The following is an 18751-nucleotide window of genomic DNA, read 5'->3' as shown; positions in this document are numbered from 1 at the left end:
ACCAGCATTATTTGGATGTGTTTAAGACGTTGGGTGTAAATTTTGGGGGTTGTTTGATATCATTTGCCTGCTGAACCAAAATTTTGCGGCAGACCCGATCAAATTATGTTCACAAAGCAAATAGACCCAGAAATTCCTGAAAATTTACAAGGTGTTTATACCCCATATCAGTAGTTCCCATATTAAATTTCAGCTTAAAATTCAACCATTTGTGTAGGGAACCAAAATTTTGCGGCAGAATCGATCAAAATATGTTCACATAGCAAATATACCCAGAAATTTCTGAAAATTTACCGAGTGTTATACACCATATGAGTAGTACCCAAATTAAATTTCAGCTTAAAATTCATCTGTTTGTGTGGGGAACCAAAATTTTGCGGCAGACCCGATCAAATTATGTTTACATAGCAAATCAGCCCTGAAATTCCTGAAAATTTACAGGCCATTTGTGCCACATTTGAGCTATTCTCAAATTAAATTTCAGCTCAAAATTTAATCGTTTGTGTGGGTAAACAAAATTTTGCGTCAGACATGATTATATTTGATTTACATAGTAAGTCTGTCAAGAAAAGGCTGAAATTCTTGCAGCAATTAGTCAGTATTGGGTTGCATTTGCCTACTCAATTTCAGATCAAAATACACTCATTTGCTTGGTGATCCTAAATTTATGCAATTCTTGGTGTATTGTGTGAACTGCTGGTAATTGTGATAAGTTGGTGGCAAACTTGGATATTTAAGCTTAATATCTCTACTTTAGGTTGTCTCTTTTCCAGCTTACTACTCTTTTATTTTGGTGTCTTCTTTCTTGATTCCTATTGCATTACATTTCCATACTTGAGCTTTTCTTTTCTTGACTTCTTGAATCACATTATTGTTTTCTTGATTACTAATTTTGATCCGTCACGTCCAAGAATTTTATTGTGTGTTAAATTTTTGTGGGTACAGTCTTGGTTTGAGTTACTTGAGTTTGATAAGAACTTGTGGACATAGCCAAGAGAGGTAAAAGGCACAGAGTGGTGAGTTTATAAGAGGGAAAAAGCCTTGTTGAGTTAAACACGAGTGGAGTGTCCTCTGTTGAGTGTAAACACGTAAGGGAGTGAGTGAGGTGTTTTCTTTACACTAACCATTTTCTTGCAGGTCTGAAAACATGTCTAGAAGGGGTGATGGTAGTGAGGGGGAAGGTGAAAATCCATTCTACATGCAGGCTGTCAGACAACAATTTGAAAGAATGAATGTTGTGTGCAATGAAATCATAGATAGGTTGGAAAGATTGGAGCAAAGAGATAGGCAAAATGAGAGAAGGCCAAATAGGAGGGATCTTGTACCTCCAGTAGTTGAATCTGATGAAGTTGAGGTTGATAACTATGATTTTGAGGTTGAAAGACCTAGGAGGGGTAGATATGAGAGAAGAGCTGAAGATAGGAGGAATGGGGATAGGAGGATAAGAAGAGAGGAAAGAGAGCATCCCTTCTTTCCAAGGGAAAAATGATCCGGATGTGTATCTTGAATGGGAAAGGAAGGTAGAAGCTGTGTTTGATTGTCATCACTATTCAGAGGAAAAGAAAGTAAAGTTAGCAGCAGTAGAATTTACTGATTATGCTTTGGTATTGATGCGTCCCACATCGGTTCTGCAGGGAGGTCTTGGGTGTTATATATATGAGTTTGCAAACCTCCCCTTGTGAGCTAGCTTTTGAGGTGGAGTTAGGCAGGTTCATATCATTTGGTATCAGAGTCTCACTCTGTATGGGTCTGTGGGCCATGTACAAAGGTTTCCTGATGTTCCTCGAGAGAGGTCGGGGTGAACGAGTCATGACCCCGGTTACTTCACGAGGACGTTCAGTCTAAAGGGGTCGGGAATGATGCGTCCCACATCGGTTCTGCAGGGAGGTCTTGGGTGTTATATATATGAGTTTGCAAACCTCCCATTGTGAGCTAGCTTTTGAGGTGGAGTTAGGCAGGTTCATATCAGGTATGGTGGGATCAAGTGTTGATTAGTAGAAGGAGAAATTATGAGCAATCAATTGCAACCTGGGGTGAGATTAAAACTATAATGAGGAAGAGATTTGTTCCTAGTCATTACTATAGAGAGCTACATCAGAGGTTACAAAAATTGACTCAAGGTTCTAAAAGTGTTGAAGATTATCATAAAGAAATGGAAATTGCTATGATTAGAGCAAATGTGAAGGAGGATAGAGAAGCCACCATGGCTAGATTCTTGAATGGGCTAAACAAGGAGATTGCTCATATTGTTGAGTTACATCACTATGTTGAGTTGGAGGATATGGTCCACATGGCTATGAAGGTAGAAAGGCAACTTAAAAGCAAGTCAAAATTTGGAGGAAATGCAGGTACTTCTTCATCTTGGAAGTCTAACTGGAAGAAGGAGGATAGGGAAAAGGCTTTTAGCAACTATAAGAAAAATGAGGATAAGGATAAGGAAAAGAAGGTGGAGAAGAAATTTGTAGAAAGTAAAGGAAAGGAGGTTGCAACTACTACCTGAAATAGAGACGTGAAGTGCTTTAGGTGTTTGGGCAGTGGACACATAGCTTCTCAATGCCCTAACAAGAGAGTCATGGTCATGAGAGAAAATGGTGAGATAGAAACAGAGGAGGAAATTGTGAGTGATTCCACATCTTCAGGGGAGGAGGATGCAGAGGTAGAATATGCTGCTGAAGGAAGTGCTCTAGTGATTATGAGAGCATTAAATACTCAAGTAAAGGAGGATGTTGGTGATGAATTTGCAAAGAGAAACAATTTTTCATACAAGGTGTCTTATCCAAGACAAAGCTTGTAGTGTCATCATTGATGGGGGAAGTTGTGCCAATGTTGCTAGTACTATTTTGGTGCAGAGATTAAGGTTGAGGACTTCGAAACACCCTAGACCCTATAAATTGCAGTGGTTGAATGAATGTGGTGAGGTGAAAGTAACAAAATGAGTGATGAAGAAGCACCAGTGCCTATGCCATTATTTAGAGGACCCATCACCAGAGCCAGAGCTAGAGAGCTGCAAGCATTGGTGTTGGAGCATTGTGAGCACAAGGGGGATCAAAATTGCCATGTTGGACTTTCTTGCATATTGTTGGAATCTAGGTGGATCATTCTCACACAAGTTGGCATGGGAGACTTGACAAGTGGCGCCACATCAGCGTGACTTCACCACATCAGCATGACTTGGCACAAGACCATTTGGCCAAGTGGATTGGAGGAGCTTCTTATGCTTATTTGGATTTGCCATGTGCTGATGCCTTTTGTTGGTCCCCACTACATTAAAAAAAGGCTTCTACCACCTAAAGTGTTGCTGCCAACTTATGGTCCCCACTACATAAAGGGCTGCCATAAAGCAAGTGGTCCCAAATGGTCACCCCCCCCCCCCCCTATGGAAACGCCCCATCTGATTGAGGAGCCTTTTATTTTTGTCTTTTTAGCCATGTTGGCACACTTTTAGGGTTTTGGCACACTTTTAGGGTTTTAGAGATGCTATATATAACCCAAGATATTCAGATTGTAGGGGCAGCCTTCATTTTTCTAGTTTAAGTGTGAGTATTAGGGAGAGAACTCCATTGCTGGAGCTTGAGTTTCTTCTATGTTTCTTGAAAAAACTTGGATTCTAGCAGCATGAACCCCTTGCTAGTCTTATTTTGATGATCAATATGCTTTAGCTTGTTACTATTTGTGTATTGACACTTGGGTTTTCAATCTGAAATTCTGCCTTGTTTGGATGATTAAAGATCTTGGTTCCAATATTTAGATGTTGTGTTTCTTGGCATCCTAGGAGTGCTCATCATTTTGGTATCAGAGCCTTGGCATCTAACAAGGTATTTATCCATCTAACATCTTTTTCTTCTTTTTCTTTCAAGAAACCTAGAAGAAACTCAAGCTCCAGCAATGGAGTTCTCTCCCTAATACTCACACTTAAACTAGAAAAATGAAGGCTGCCCATACAATCTGAATATCTTGGGTTATATATAGCATCTCTAAAACCCTAAAAGTGTGCCAACATGGCTAAAAAGACAAAAATACAAGGCTCCTCAATCAGATGGGGCGTTTCCATAGGGGGGGGGGGACCATTTGGGACCACTTGCTTTATGGCAGCCCTTTATGTAGTGGGGACCATAAGGTGGCAGCAATACTTTAGGTGGTAGCAGCCTCTTTTTAATGTAGTGGGGACCAATAAAAGGTGTCAGCACATGGCAAATCCAAATAAGCATAAGAAGCTCCTCCAATCCACTTGGCCGAATGGTCTTGTGCCAAGTCATGCTGATGTGGCGAAGTCACGCTGATGTGGCGCTACTTGTCAAGTCTCCCATGCCAACTTGTGTGAGAACGATCCACCTAGATTCCAACAATATGCAAGAAATTCCAACATGGCAATTTTGATCCCCCTTGTGCTCACAATGCTCCAACACCAATGCTTGCAGCTCCCTAGCTCTAGCTCTGGTGATGGGTTCTCTAAATAATGGCATAGGCACTGGTGCTTCTTCATCATCCTCTCCTCCTTTGAAAGAATTCGTCCTCGAATTTGGTCCTGCATCAATGCAAGGGGAAAGATCAGTAATGTTAAAAGAATTGCTAACACCATACTCACCAGGTAAATCAATCTTGTATGCATTGTTGTTGATCCTTTCTAGCACTTTGAATGGACCATCACACCTTGGCTGTAATTTCGACTTTCTTAGGTTTGGAAACCGCTCTTTCCTTAAATGCACCCAAACAAAGTCACCTGGTTCAAAAACAAGAGGCTTTCGGCCTTTATTAGCATGAGTAGCATATTGTGCATTTTTCTTTTCAATTTGTAACCTAGCTTGCTCATGCAATTTCCTAACCAAATCTGCTTTCTTTTTACCATCAAGACTATTAATATGATCAACAGGTAAAGGCAACAAGTCTAATGGTGTCAATGGATTAAATCCATACACAATCTGAAATGGTGAAAATCCGGTAGAAGAATGCACTACTCTGTTATAAGCAAACTCAACAAAAGGAATGCAATCTTCCCAAGATTTCAAATTTTGTTTAACCATCACACGCAATAAAGTAGTTAAGCTTCTATTCACTACTTGTTTGTCCATCGATCTGGGATGACAAGTAGTTGAGAACAACAGTTTAGTACCTAACTTACCCCACAACACCCTCCAAATGTGACTTAGGAACTTAACATCTCTATCACTCACTATAGTCCTAGGTATACCATGTAACCTGACTATCTCCTTAAAGAACAAATTGGCTATGTATGTGGCATCATCTGTTTTGTGACACGGTATGAAGTGTGCCATCTTAGAAAATCTATCAACAACCACAAATATAGAATCATGACCTCTCCTAGACCTAGGCAAACCCAAAATAAAATCCATAGAAATATCAGTCCAAGGTTCCTTAGGAACAGGCAAGGGTGTGTAAAGACCATTTGGCATTACTCTAGACTTTGCTTTCTTACATTCAACACACCTAGAACACATTCGATCAACATCTTTCCTCATAGGTGGCCAAAAGAAGTGTTCTTGCAATATGTTTAAAGTCTTAGCAACACCAAAATGTCCCATCAAACCACCACTATGTGACTCCAAAACAAGCAACTCTCGCATAGAGCATTTAGGCACACATAATTTATTCTCCTTAAACAAGTATCCATCATGCCTATAAAATTTCTGAAATGCACTTTTCTCACAAGCAGCATATACATTACAAAAATCAGCATCATCAACATACAATTCTTTCATGAACTCAAAACCAAGCAATTTAGCATCAAGTGTAGACAAAAGTGCATGTCTCCTAGAAAGTGCATCAGCTACAACATTCTCTTTTCCTTGCTTGTATTTAATCACATATGGAAATGACTCCAAAAATTCAATCCATTTAGCATGCCTTCTACTCAACTTATTTTGACTCTTAATATGCTTCAATGATTCATGATCTGAATGTATGACAAACTCTTTAGGCCACAAATAATGTTGCCAAGTTTCCAACGCCCTAACTAATGCATACATCTCCTTATCACAAGTAGAGTAATTCAAGGCAGCTCCATGCAATTTCTCACTAAAATATGCTATTGGTCGTTTCTCTTGCATGAGAACCGCACCAATTCCTACACCACTTGCGTCACATTCAATCTCAAAAGTCTTATCAAAATCTGGCAAACTCAACAAGGGTGCAGAACACAATCTATCTTTAAGTTCAGAAAATGCATGTTCATATTTCTTTTTCCACTCAAATGCAACATTCTTTTTCACCAATTCATTCAAAGGAGCAGCAATTGTACTAAAATTAGGCACAAATCGCCTATAGAAACTAGCCAATCCATGGAAACTCCTAACCTCAGACACATTCTTAGGAATTGGCCAATCTCTAATGGCTTTGATTTTCTCTTCATCAACCTGTACACCTTTACTACTTACAACAAAACCAAGAAAAACAACCTTATCCAAGCAAAATGAACACTTTTTCGCATTCGCATACAATTTCTCATTTCTCAACACATCAAAAACAAGTCTCAAGTGATGCAAATGCTCGTCTATGTTACTGCTGTAAATCAAAATGTCATCAAAATACACAACAACAAATTTTCCAATGAAATTCCTCAACACATGATTCATCAAACGCATAAAAGTGCTAGGAGCATTTGTGAGCCCAAATGGCATCACCATCCATTCATACAACCCATATTTAGTTTTGAAAGCAGTTTTCCACTCATCACCAATTTTCATTCTTATTTGGTGGTAACCACTTTTCAAATCTATCTTAGAAAACACACTTGCACCATGCAACTCATCAAGCATATCATCAAGGCGAGGGATTGGGTGTCTATACTTTCTGATGATTTTATTGATGGCTCTGCAATCCACACACATGCGATAACTCCCATCCTTCTTTGGCACTAGCAACACAGGTACAGCACATGGGCTCATGCTCTCCCTAACATAGCCCTTCTCCATAAGCTCCTCCACTTGCCTTTGTAACTCCTTTGTTTCTTTAGGATTTGTTCTATATGCTGGTCTATTCGGTATTTGTGCTCCAGGTACCAAGGTCAGTAACACATAAATTAACCTCCTTGTACATAAGTATACAAAGAGGTCTTCCTGAATGTAAAGCCTCTCTAACTTCTCTTTCCTTCACATACAAACTCATTCTCTTCTCTCCACTCTCCTTTTGCCCTGAGCTTTCCTTTTTCTCATTTGCTCTCATTTTCTTTTCTTTTATTTCTCTTTTTCTCTCTTTTTCTTCTCTCTTCTCTTTCTTTTCACTCTCATCCAGCTCAGCCTCTCTAAGTTTTTCTCTCCAAGTTTCTTTCTTTACTTCAATGGATCTAAGAATCCTTATTTGATCTTCATGCACTTGAGCTGGTGTCATAGGAAGCAATGAGTATGTTCGACCTTCCTTAGTGACCGTGTACCTGTTCTTCCTACCATCATGCACAACACTTCTATCATACTGCCATGGACGGCCCAACAAAAGATGCGTAGCAACCATAGGTACAACATCACAAAGTACCTCATCATTATACTTGCCAATGGTGAATGGCACCACCACCTGTTTTGTAACCCTCAACTTCCCACAATCATTTAACCATTGCAAGCCATATGGTTTTGGATGTGTAGCAGTAGGCAAACCCAACTTGTCCACTAAGAGTGAACTAGCCACATTACAATAGCTCCCACCATCTACAATCACACTACACAACTTGTCATTCACCAAGCACCTAGTATGGAAGATGTTCTCCCTTTGCATTTCATCACCAAACTCCATACTCACTTGTGCACTAAGTGTGCGCATGGTGACAAGGATATTGCCATCCATAGGTGGCTGATCTCCCTCATCGTAGCAATCATCCTCATGCTCATCAACATTATCAGATTCTTCCTCCCTTTCCTCTTCACTTTCTAACTCTCCATTTTCCCTAACAACCATCACTCTTTTATTTGGACATTGTGAGGCATAATGTCCATTTCCCAAACACTTAAAACACTTCAATTCTCTAGTCCTAGTAGGAACTCCCTTGTTCTTCTCCTCTACTTTCTCCTTTCCTTTCCATTCTTCTTTCTTGAATTTGGGAACTTCTTTCTCCACCCTTGAAGGAGCAGACCAATTTGACTTCCAATTACTCCTAGGAGCCGAATGGTTGGCTGGTGCATATCTAGCCACATTTTTCCTTTTTAGTTGCTTCTCCACTTTAAGTGCCATTTGTAGCATATCCTCCACCTCCACACAAGGTTGCAGCTCCACAATATTAGCAATTTCAGGATTTAACCCATTTAAAAAGCGAACCATTGTAGCTTCCCGATCCTCCTCAACATCAGCTCTAATCAACGCTATCTCCATGGCCTTGTAGTATTCTTCGACACTTTTAGTACCTTGAGTGAGTTTTTGTAACCTTTGAAGCAGCTCTCTGTGGTAGTAAGGTGGCACAAACCTGTTTCTCAAGATTCCCTTCATTTCGTCCCATGTCTCCACGGTTCGTTGCCCATTTCTCCTCCTCCTACTCAACAACTGATCCCACCATACAATTGCATACTCTTTGAATTCTACAGCTGCTAACTTCACTTTCTTTTCTTCAGAATAATGGTGGCACTCAAAAATCAACTCCACCAGTCTCTCCCACTCCAAATAAACTTCTGGATTATCCTTCCCATGAAAAGGTGGAATTTGCATTTTTATACTAGCTAAATTCCCATCAACTCTCTCCTCATTCCCATCTCTATCCCAATGATCACCGAACCTAAAATTTCTGCCACCCCTTCTTCCCCTAGGCCCTCTACCCCTAGGTGGTCTATACCCTCTTCCACCATAATGGTAGTTGCCATAGTCATAAGCCTCATCATATTCATCATCATTCCATTCAGCTTCTTGATACCCTTCATTCCTATGTTCTGCTCGAAGTCTACCTTCATTTCTATTCTGATTTCCCACATTTGCTCCCCCATCATTCCTCCTATTTCTATCTTCTCTGTCCCTTCTCATCTCTTCCATAAACCTGGTCATCTCATTTCTCATTCCCCTCAATACATCCAATTCATCTCTGAAGACATTCATTTGCAAATTCATCCTTTCAAAGCTTTGTGCTACGGATTCTTTAAAAATTCGATCATCAGGAAACTCCCTTTTTTCTTCATTACCTCCACTACTACCACTTGTCTCTTGGAATTGAGACATGATTTGGCTGCAAGAAAATGAAGTTAGTAGAAATGGCTCACCCTCTCAAGTGTTTAGCTCAAGTGTTTTCGCACAAATTTCAGGCTCTTACCCTCTTTTGGCACTCACACACTCTTGCCTTTTACCACTCAACAGTTTGCTTCCCTTGTTCCTTTGGGAACTAAAATTCACAAACAAGCACAAATACTTGCTAATTTTATAAAAAAAACAATCAACAAACGAAACTGGAAGAAACGAAATAGCAATAACCAGAAAGTGTGACACTAGAGCCAAAGAAATGGAAGACACCAAAAGTAGAAGCAAATGTGAACTAAATGGTATGATTTTTGAAAACTGTATGAGAGACAACCCAATAGAATGATATCAAGCTCAAACTTCCAATTTCATAGCCAACTTTGCACAAATACCAGCAGTTCACACAATTAACCAAAAATATGCAACAATTTTGGTTCACCACACAAACGAATATATTTTGATCTGAAATTTGGTAGACATAGGCATCCCAATACTGACTAACTACTGGTAAAATTTCAGGAGCTTCTGGATGAGTTTACTAGGTGAACGAAATTTGACTAGGTCTGCCACAAAATTTTGGTTCGGTAGGCAAACAATGTCACAAAACCCTGAAAATTGACACAAAAGCTACTGAGATGGTGTATAATCAGCCTGCTAAATTTCGGAGCTTTCTGGGTTGGTTTGGTGTGTTAACTCAATTTGATCAGGTTTGCCGCAAATTTTGGTTCGATTGGCAAACAGTGGAATTTTCACATCAAATATGGCATGTGATGTGTCTAGTAATACCCAAAGTTGTTGGTAGATTATCAGGCTCAAATTCAATGTTTAACTCCACAATTCACAATTTCATCACTTATGTCAGCTTGTCAATTTTTTTTTTTCAACACAACACAACTCAGCTTACAATCCAATCACCTTTTCTTTTTTTTTTTCTTCTTTTTTTTTTTTTATACTGATGCAAAGGATAAAAATTGCAGAATCAAATACTGATACCACTCAAGTATTTTGGCAATCCAAATCAAGCTCTACCCACTAGCACACAAGCACATCCCAAGCATTAATTACCCAATTTAACATACTCAGACTTGATATCATATAACTCAAGAGGCAAATAGCTAGTGTCAAAGATAGGTTTCAGCTTGATTAACTCTAACACTACAGACAAACTCAAGGAAAACAAGATGAACAAGAGATTTAATCTAAGATTAAGCAAAATCCTACACTAAAATTAACACTGCCAAGTTTCAGCCAGCAAGAGTTCAAACAAAAAAAAGAAGAAAAATCAGTACCCAAAAATGCAAATTTGATTTGGCTACAAAGAACAAGGTACTAGATGAAGAAACTAATAGATATCTAAAGGTCCTACAATGGCTGACAATTATAGTTAACCACACAGAAAAGAAAAAGTAGTTTTAATGGATAAATACCTTGTTAGATGCCAAGGCTCTGATACCAAAATGATGAGCACTCCTAGGATGCCAAGAAACACAACATCTAAATATTGGAACCAAGATCTTTAATCATCCAAACAAGGCAGAATTTCAGATTGAAAACCCAAGTGTCAATACACAAATAGTAACAAGCTAAAGCATATTGATCATCAAAATAAGACTAGCAAGGGGTTCATGCTGCTAGAATCCAAGTTCTTTCAAGAAACATGGAAGAAACCGAGAAGAAACTCAAGCTCTAGCAATGGAGTTCTCTCCCTAATACTCACACTTAAACTAGAAAAATGAAGGCTGCCCATACAATCTGAATATCTTGGGTTATATATAGCATCTCTAAAACCCTAAAAGTGTGCCAACATGGCTAAAAAGACAAAAATACAAGGCTCCTCAATCAGATGGGGCGTTTCCATAGGGGGGGGGACCATTTGGGACCACTTGCTTTATGGCGTTCTTATGTAGTGGGGACCATAAGGTGGCAAAGAATACTTTAGGTGGTAGCAGCCTCTTTTTAATGTAGTGGGGACCAATAAAGGTGTCGACATGGCAAATCCAAATAAGCATAAGAAGCTCCTCCAATCCACTTGGCGAATGGTCTTGTGCCAAGTCATGCTTGATGTGGCGAAGTCAGTCGATGTGGCGCCACTTGTCAAGTCTCCCATGCCAACTTGTGTGAGAACGATCCACCTAGATTCCAACAATATGCAAGAAAGTCCAACATGGCAATTTTGATCCCCCTTGTGCTCACAATGCTCCAACACCAATGCTTGCAGCTCCCTAGCTCTGGCTCTGGTGATGGGTCCTCTAAATGATGGCATAGGCACTGGTGCTTCTTCATCAGGGATGCTCATTTTAATACTTTTGATATTGTCATCTACCCAATTCCTCTCTCTTTCCTCTCTTCTTATCCTCCTATCCCCATTCCTCCTATCTTCAGCTCTTCTCTCATATCTACCCCTCCTAGGTCTTTCAACCTCAAAATCATAGTTATCAACCTCAACTTCATCAGATTCAACTACTGGAGGTACAAGATCCCTCCTATTTGGCCTTCTCTCATTTTGCCTATCTCTTTGCTCCAATCTTTCCAACCTATCTATGATTTCATTGCACACAACATTCATTCTTTCAAATTGATGTCTGACTGTAACACCCTCCCGGTAGCGATTCCGTACATTCTACTGTTCCGGTGACCGGTGTCGGTCCGGACAGCTAGAACGTTCGGAAAAATATTTAAACTTAAGTGAGGAACCATAATTAACTCAAATATTAATAAGAAAAATTTAGTAAAAATTTTAGAAACAAAATACAACCAAGTTAAGCAGTAGGTGCCCAAGCGATGGGTAACCAGAGGGAAGTTGCGGTTCTATAACGAGGAGCCCTAGACCAGGAAAAATTCATAAAATAATTATTGGGACTCCAGAGAAGGGTCATTGAGGTTCCTATGGCATTAGAATGCCAAGAAAATATTTAGAAAAATTTTTCAATCGGTACAGACAATTTTGTCCCGTTAAGCCAAACGGAGGGCATTTTGGTCATTTCGCCTTCAGAGGTGATTTTCGGCTGACTTGTCCAGTTAAGTAAATAATTATTATGACATAAAATATGAATTAATATTGATAAAAAATTAATTGAAAGTGAGTAGAGAAGAAGAGAAAAGAAAATACAATAAAATGCCAATTATGACATATTATGAGGTCATTTAAAACTGTCCACCAATCACAATTAAGTAACCATTTGACTAATTAATAAAAGAGATAAATAAAGACCAAGGAAGACCAAAAACAAGCAGCCATCTTCTTCTTCAAAACGTGATCCTCTCCTCCATAACCCTCCAGGGAAGTTTTCTTTAATTACTTCCATTTTCCCATGAATTTGCACTATAAAACCCTAAGTCCCTTCACTAAAAGCTTGTCTCTACCTCTTGGGAAGTGTTTGGCAGCCTAGAAAGTGAAGGAAAGTGAAGTTTTGAGTTGGGAAAAATCTGCCTACAAGAGGTTAGTGCTTCCTTTTACAAATATTTCTTTATTTCTATGTTAGGGACTTGAACTTAGTATGAAATTGTAAATTAAATGGACTAAACTCATGTGTATCTATACCATGAATTTTGGCTGCCCTAAGGAAGGAATAGGATTAATTGTTTTGATGGACTTAGAGTGGACTAAATATGATGTTTAAGGTATTTATATACATGGATAATGAGTTAGTGTATTAACTAGGGTAACTAGTGTGAATCACAATGGGAAACTAGGGTTTTGGAGAGTGAAATTTGGTTTTGGCTTATGAAGTGGTAAGTGAACCTTATAAGGGTCAATTAGTGACCATTTGAGGTAAGTTCACCATAATTTGAAGAGATTTAGAGTGATGCAAACTGAATTGGTAGGCTGCCTAGGGTAACTAGTAGGGAGGCTGTGATTCCAGCCCACTTGGACTGCCATAAGTGTTGGTCCAATTGGTATTTGGCCAATTGGACATGAAACTAGGCTTATAATGTCACATTTTTGCTGAAGAAACCATGCCCAAAAGACTAAATCAAGAGAACCAAAAGTTGGCCCCAATCCGGATACTCTGCAACAGCACCTGCAGAAATGACCAAATAAACAGACTGTTCATTTGGCCATAACTCACTGTAGAATGGTCAAATTGACCTGAAATTTTTACAGCAACAAGATAGGATATAGACAAACAACTTTTATGAAGAACATTACCCCAAATTATGCCATTAACCCATTCAAATTATTGGGAAAAGTTAAGTTATCAAACCTGCAACTCTGCAGATTTTCACTTGAGCAGTAATGTTTGGATGGCTATAACTCTCTATAGAAAACTCGGATTTAGGCGATTCTTGAACCGGTGGAAACCTAAGGTATGGTAGAACGTTTCATAAGGAGAAAGTTAGACCAAATTATGAACTTAACTTGATCAAATTACTGACCAAAGTTGGACCAAAAATCTGCCAGACCCAAAATCTCAGCATGAACAGTGCTCGTGAACAGTAAACTTATTTTGGCCATAACTTGAGCTACAAAACTCCAAATGGAGTGATTCAAAAAAAGAAATTCAACTAGACGAAATAAGAAACAACTTTCATGTTTATCATTTCCTCAAATTCTCACTGTAACAGTGCTTAATGGAATAGTAAAGTTAAGCTTCAAAAACTGAAAATTTTGTTTCCCTTGGTTTAAGCCTAGAAATGGTAATGGTGAACACTTCCAACAAGTTTTAAATGAAAAATGTGGTATGTTTGAAGTGCCAAAGCCAATGTACCTACTTTCTATGCAAAAGCCAACTTTTTGTTTGACTAATGAAGTGAATAGTGACACCAAAACTTGAAATTCAAAAATGTGAAACTAAAAAATGCAAAATGCCCTAGTAGGCCAAATGTGATTGGTTTGGATAGTTTGGCATGCCAATAGGGTATTGTTTTAGCAGTACTGCGAAAGGCTTTATGCCCGTATTCATGGCTTTTATGCCCGTACTCATAGCTTTTATGCCCGATTATGCGATATCATGGCTTTTTAGCCATACTGACTGCATACATGGTTGACGTTCTGCGTCCCATGGTATGACGGCCCGAGGCACCGCGGTGTCCAGTGCCAACGACCCGTTATCCAGTCCAGTCGTCCAGTATAGATTACTTGGGCATTGAAAAGTATAACTGTGATTGAACTGATTATTAAAGAAAATACGAAAATTAAGTATCAGGAATGATTACAAAAAATACAAAGAAGCTCAAGATCATAAAGAAAATAATTAACGAAATACATGAAGAAGTTAATATCATAAAACATGATTAGCCCTCGACTAAACAATAAGTTAGTAATTAGTCAATTCTTATGAACACAATAGCAAGGAAATTATGATTTTTATTTGCATATTATATTTTCTTGTATTATTGGCACCACTAAGCTTTATGCTTAGCGCGTCGCTTTTGCCTCGCGTAGGTACTGAAGATTTGGACAGAGGGCCCAGTAGACCACAGATTGGGTAAGGCCATTCACAGTTCTGCATAGTGTCCGTGTCGCCTCACCATCCACAGTGCATTGGTAGGACACTAGGTCCCATTTTGCATTTTGAGATTTTTGTAAATTTGGTAATTAAACTCTTATTTTAACATATGTATTTGAACAAATGTAATATAATTTTGTATTAATGTAAGTACTTGTAATTTGTGATTATAAATCACATGTGAGAATTTATTTATGATTTGAGTCTAATGATGATGTGAAATGATAAATAGAGGAATCGTTAAGAAATTGCTGTAACTTGATGTGATACAAAATGTGAATTGTATATGAGTACCATGAGATGAATGATTGAGAAATAAATGAAATTGATGAAATTATTCTGAGACTTTGTTGATAATTGGAGTTGGGATTGATTGAATATGATCATAGGAAGTGTTTTTCACAGGTTCCGAAGAACTGTTTTCTCCATTTTTAGCCGGTACTCCGCCGGATTTTCTATAAAATTTTCGGAACCTCAAATAAATTACAATTTCAATAAATGAATTATATTTCACAAGTTATTTTCAAAACTATGATAAAAATGAAATAAGATAAAATCGGTGCTTCGGCACCGAGTGTGACACACTTCGCTCGGCATGTAGAATGGATTTTCACCTTCCCCCTCACTACCATCACCCCTTCTAGACATGTTTTCAGAGATGATTCTATAATTCCTAATAAGGAATCATTGAAGTCCTTGTGTCTTTTGTCTCTGACACAGACTAAGGCTGAGGCGTTTAATCCTAGTCTAGTTGCAGGTTTTAATGCAACTTGTATCATTCCTATGTGTAGGAATTGATAGGTTTTTTGGTGTTCTTTTAAGAGTTCTTTGGAAAACAGACTCCTAGAACTTAATCCTTCATGGATAGGAGTGGCTTGTTCTACAGTTTTTACAATATAATCTGACCTAAATTTAAAACTATTAGTAGACTTATATATTAAACTTGACGAAATAGGTGGTAGGTTCCAATTATTTAACTTATTTTCTATATTAGACACTAATAATATTTCTTTATTTTTATTTTTTGATTTTTTGTTTTCCTCTGTCTCGAATCTAGCGCTTCTAGAGCTACCAGGTAAGCGAGAAAATAATTTGTCCATAGGTTCTAGATCACTGTCAACGACTTACTCCAAATGCCTAAAACGCCTGTCTACGGCTAAACGGCTGACGGATACACGACTTGGGGTTTCACTAGAACTTTTGACCAAACTATTTCCTAACTAGGCTCTGATACCAAATAAAACGCCAGACACTTCGACGCAAGGATCGCTTTTAATTTTTTCTTTTTAAACAGAAAATTAAAACTCCTATAATAACACCTAGGCAGACTATACCAACTATTATTTCTAGACTGCTTTTAGATACTCTAGACGCTCTATGATCTTGATTATATTCAAACCTATTCTTATAGACTGGACTTTCAGGATTATACATATGGTATTTCAGCAGTACGTGGCGTTGTGGCTAGTGATTGCTCTACCTTCCACCAGTGAAGGGCTCAAGCGGTTACTAGTTTCCAGCCGATATACTACTTACTTACAGGAGAAGAAGAGTCTTAAAAATTATTATTATTAAGTAAAATATCTAAAAACTGAATAATAACACTAAACAAATTCAACAATCTAATATGTTCTCTACAATCACACCAGTCATTATGGGTTTCTGCATGATAATTACACAAATCATTACCGTTTTCTACCAAAGCGTGTCTGAATAGTTCTACTTCACGTTTATTAGTTAAATCAAGCGTGCGCAAATAAAACAACAAACGATTAATATAAACAGACATAAATAGTAAACATGAACAGTTTTCTGATGCACAGGATCCCTTTAAGGACAGGTGCAGAGCATACTTAAACAGTAATGATGCTTATAGTGCTTCAAATGGTAATAGTATTTAAATAGTAATACTTACAGTGCTGTTCCAACCAGTAGGCTTAATGGATGATACAGGAATGCTTGCTGAGGGTGGAGGTGAATAGTATACTTTATAGTCAAACTTACCAGAGGGCTGTCCAAGAAGATCCACTATGTCACAGGACTTAGACTCTAGTTCTTTGTTTAATTGTTTAGCTTGATCAATTAAAACATCTATTTCACTTCCTACTTTGTTTAGAGCAGATTCAAGAGAAGAGGTTGAAGAAAAACTCATATATTTTATTGATATATGAAAACAGTACACTCAAGAACACTTTGCACAGAACAGTAACAAAGCAGAGAAAACAAATTGAAAAGCTCACACTATTTTACAACTTAGTTTCTAAGATACATTCTGCTTCATAAGCAAGTCGGGAGGCTTTCTTATATAAGTTAGAAGGAATCTTCAATCGTCATGGCGTGCGTCACTTTAAGTGGCAGACAAGATAAGGTGGAGTTGGCAGTAGCTACTTTTATAGCTTGTCAAGAATCTTTTGTACCCTTTACAGTGCATAAGGGTCTTGGCTGTCGTCCCAGTACTGTCCTTCCATGTCAGTGTAGCTGTCGCTTTCTTCCTTTCGGTTTGTCTTGGAGCTTTCAGCAGCATCTTTTGCTTTTGACGTGGATGCTTTTGAGTTGGCTTCTTTGTCGTCTTCTTGTAGTGCGCTAAAAAGTTGTCGGCGAAGCTCTTCTTTTGGCACTGACTTGAGTAGGTCCTTGAATAGATCTGAAAGACCCAAAGAGATGGATGGACTAGGTAATGATGGCTTTTTAGCCAGAGTAATCAGTCCTTTGGAGGAGTAAATAGAGGGTGGCTCAAAAAAGTCACATTTATCCCACCACTTGATTAGGACTCTTCTGGTTAACCAGGGTACGTGTTCAGTTGAGAATTCACCGAATCTTTTTATTTTCTTTTTTGAGATAATATAATCCCATCTGACTATCCATGGAATTTTGTAGAGGATAGTAAATAGTAATCTCGAATCCTTTAAGGATTTGTTTGAATCGGTAAACTGTTCATAAACAGTCCGAACCTTATTAGGTAAAGAAATGGGATATAATCCCCAGTTAAAGAACCATTCATAGAACCATGAGGGGAATTCCCATGATTCTTTGTCTAACTGGAACTGTATGAACCAGCTAAACTTGCGCTGCGTCCAGGCAATCATATAATCAAAATAATTAAAGTACCTGGGTTTACCGAAATTCAACTCCTTTTGTTTAAAGAGTGAATCTCCCCAATCATCGTAGGATATAATCCTTTTGATGATAAACTTACTGAATGCCCACTCATTAGCGGACCTTTCTGTAGGTGAGAAGACCACTGAGTCGGTCTCTGCTAGAATAGCTTGGTAATAAGTGTGGTCCTTTGGTAAATAAGGATTCACTGTATGATGTTCTGTGTAGAAGTTCGCAATTTCATAGGGCTTTAAGTCCTGGTGTTTCCTGTCTATAGGCATAAGGAAACAGTAACTGATTGGAATATAGGGGTAGTTAACCTCCTTTGCATTATTTGCCTCGACACTGATAGCATAAGCGTCGTCTCTGAGTTTGTCCATCATTTTAGACGGAGGTGGAGATACCTCGTGTGTCCGTTTTGACGGAGTTACTGAGGCTTTTGAACTCATGTCCTGTAAGGAATTCACGTGTCAAGAAAATCAGGCAATGAGTTAGTTTCTCCTTTAATAAACTCAATATCAAAATCAAATACAGACAAAATAGCCTGCCATCTTGCAAATATCTGTTTAGATGCGATGTTTTTAACATCTTTCAGTAATATTTCTTTTGCACTTTTACAATCTACCCTTTTAAGGAATTTCTGATTCAATAAATCAGATTCAAACTTTTGTACACAGAGAACTATGGATAAGATCTCCTTTTTAACCGTAAAGTAATTAACTCTAGGTCCTGTCCAAATTCCACTGGTAAATCTGACTAGGGTTTTTTTGTCATCTAGTCTTTGTTTTAAGATGCCTCCGTACCCGATGTCAGATGCGTCAGTCTCAACTACCTTTAAGGCAGATGGATGAGGAATTGCCAGACAGGGAAGGCTTTTAACTTTCTGCTTTATCCGTTTAACGGCTAAAGTATGTTCTTTGGTCCATGGGCTTGGGTTTTTTCTAAGTCTTTGAAATAAAGGCTTTGCATCATGGGCCAGGCTTTTATAGAAGTCTGAGACATAATTAAGGCTTCCTAAAAACCTTTGAAGTTGGGTTTTTTCGTTT

The sequence above is a fragment of the Hevea brasiliensis genome, chromosome 16 (genome assembly GCF_030052815.1).
Source record: "Hevea brasiliensis isolate MT/VB/25A 57/8 chromosome 16, ASM3005281v1, whole genome shotgun sequence".
Taxonomy (NCBI): Eukaryota; Viridiplantae; Streptophyta; class Magnoliopsida; order Malpighiales; family Euphorbiaceae; genus Hevea; species Hevea brasiliensis.
This window is presented reverse-complemented; position numbering follows the sequence as displayed.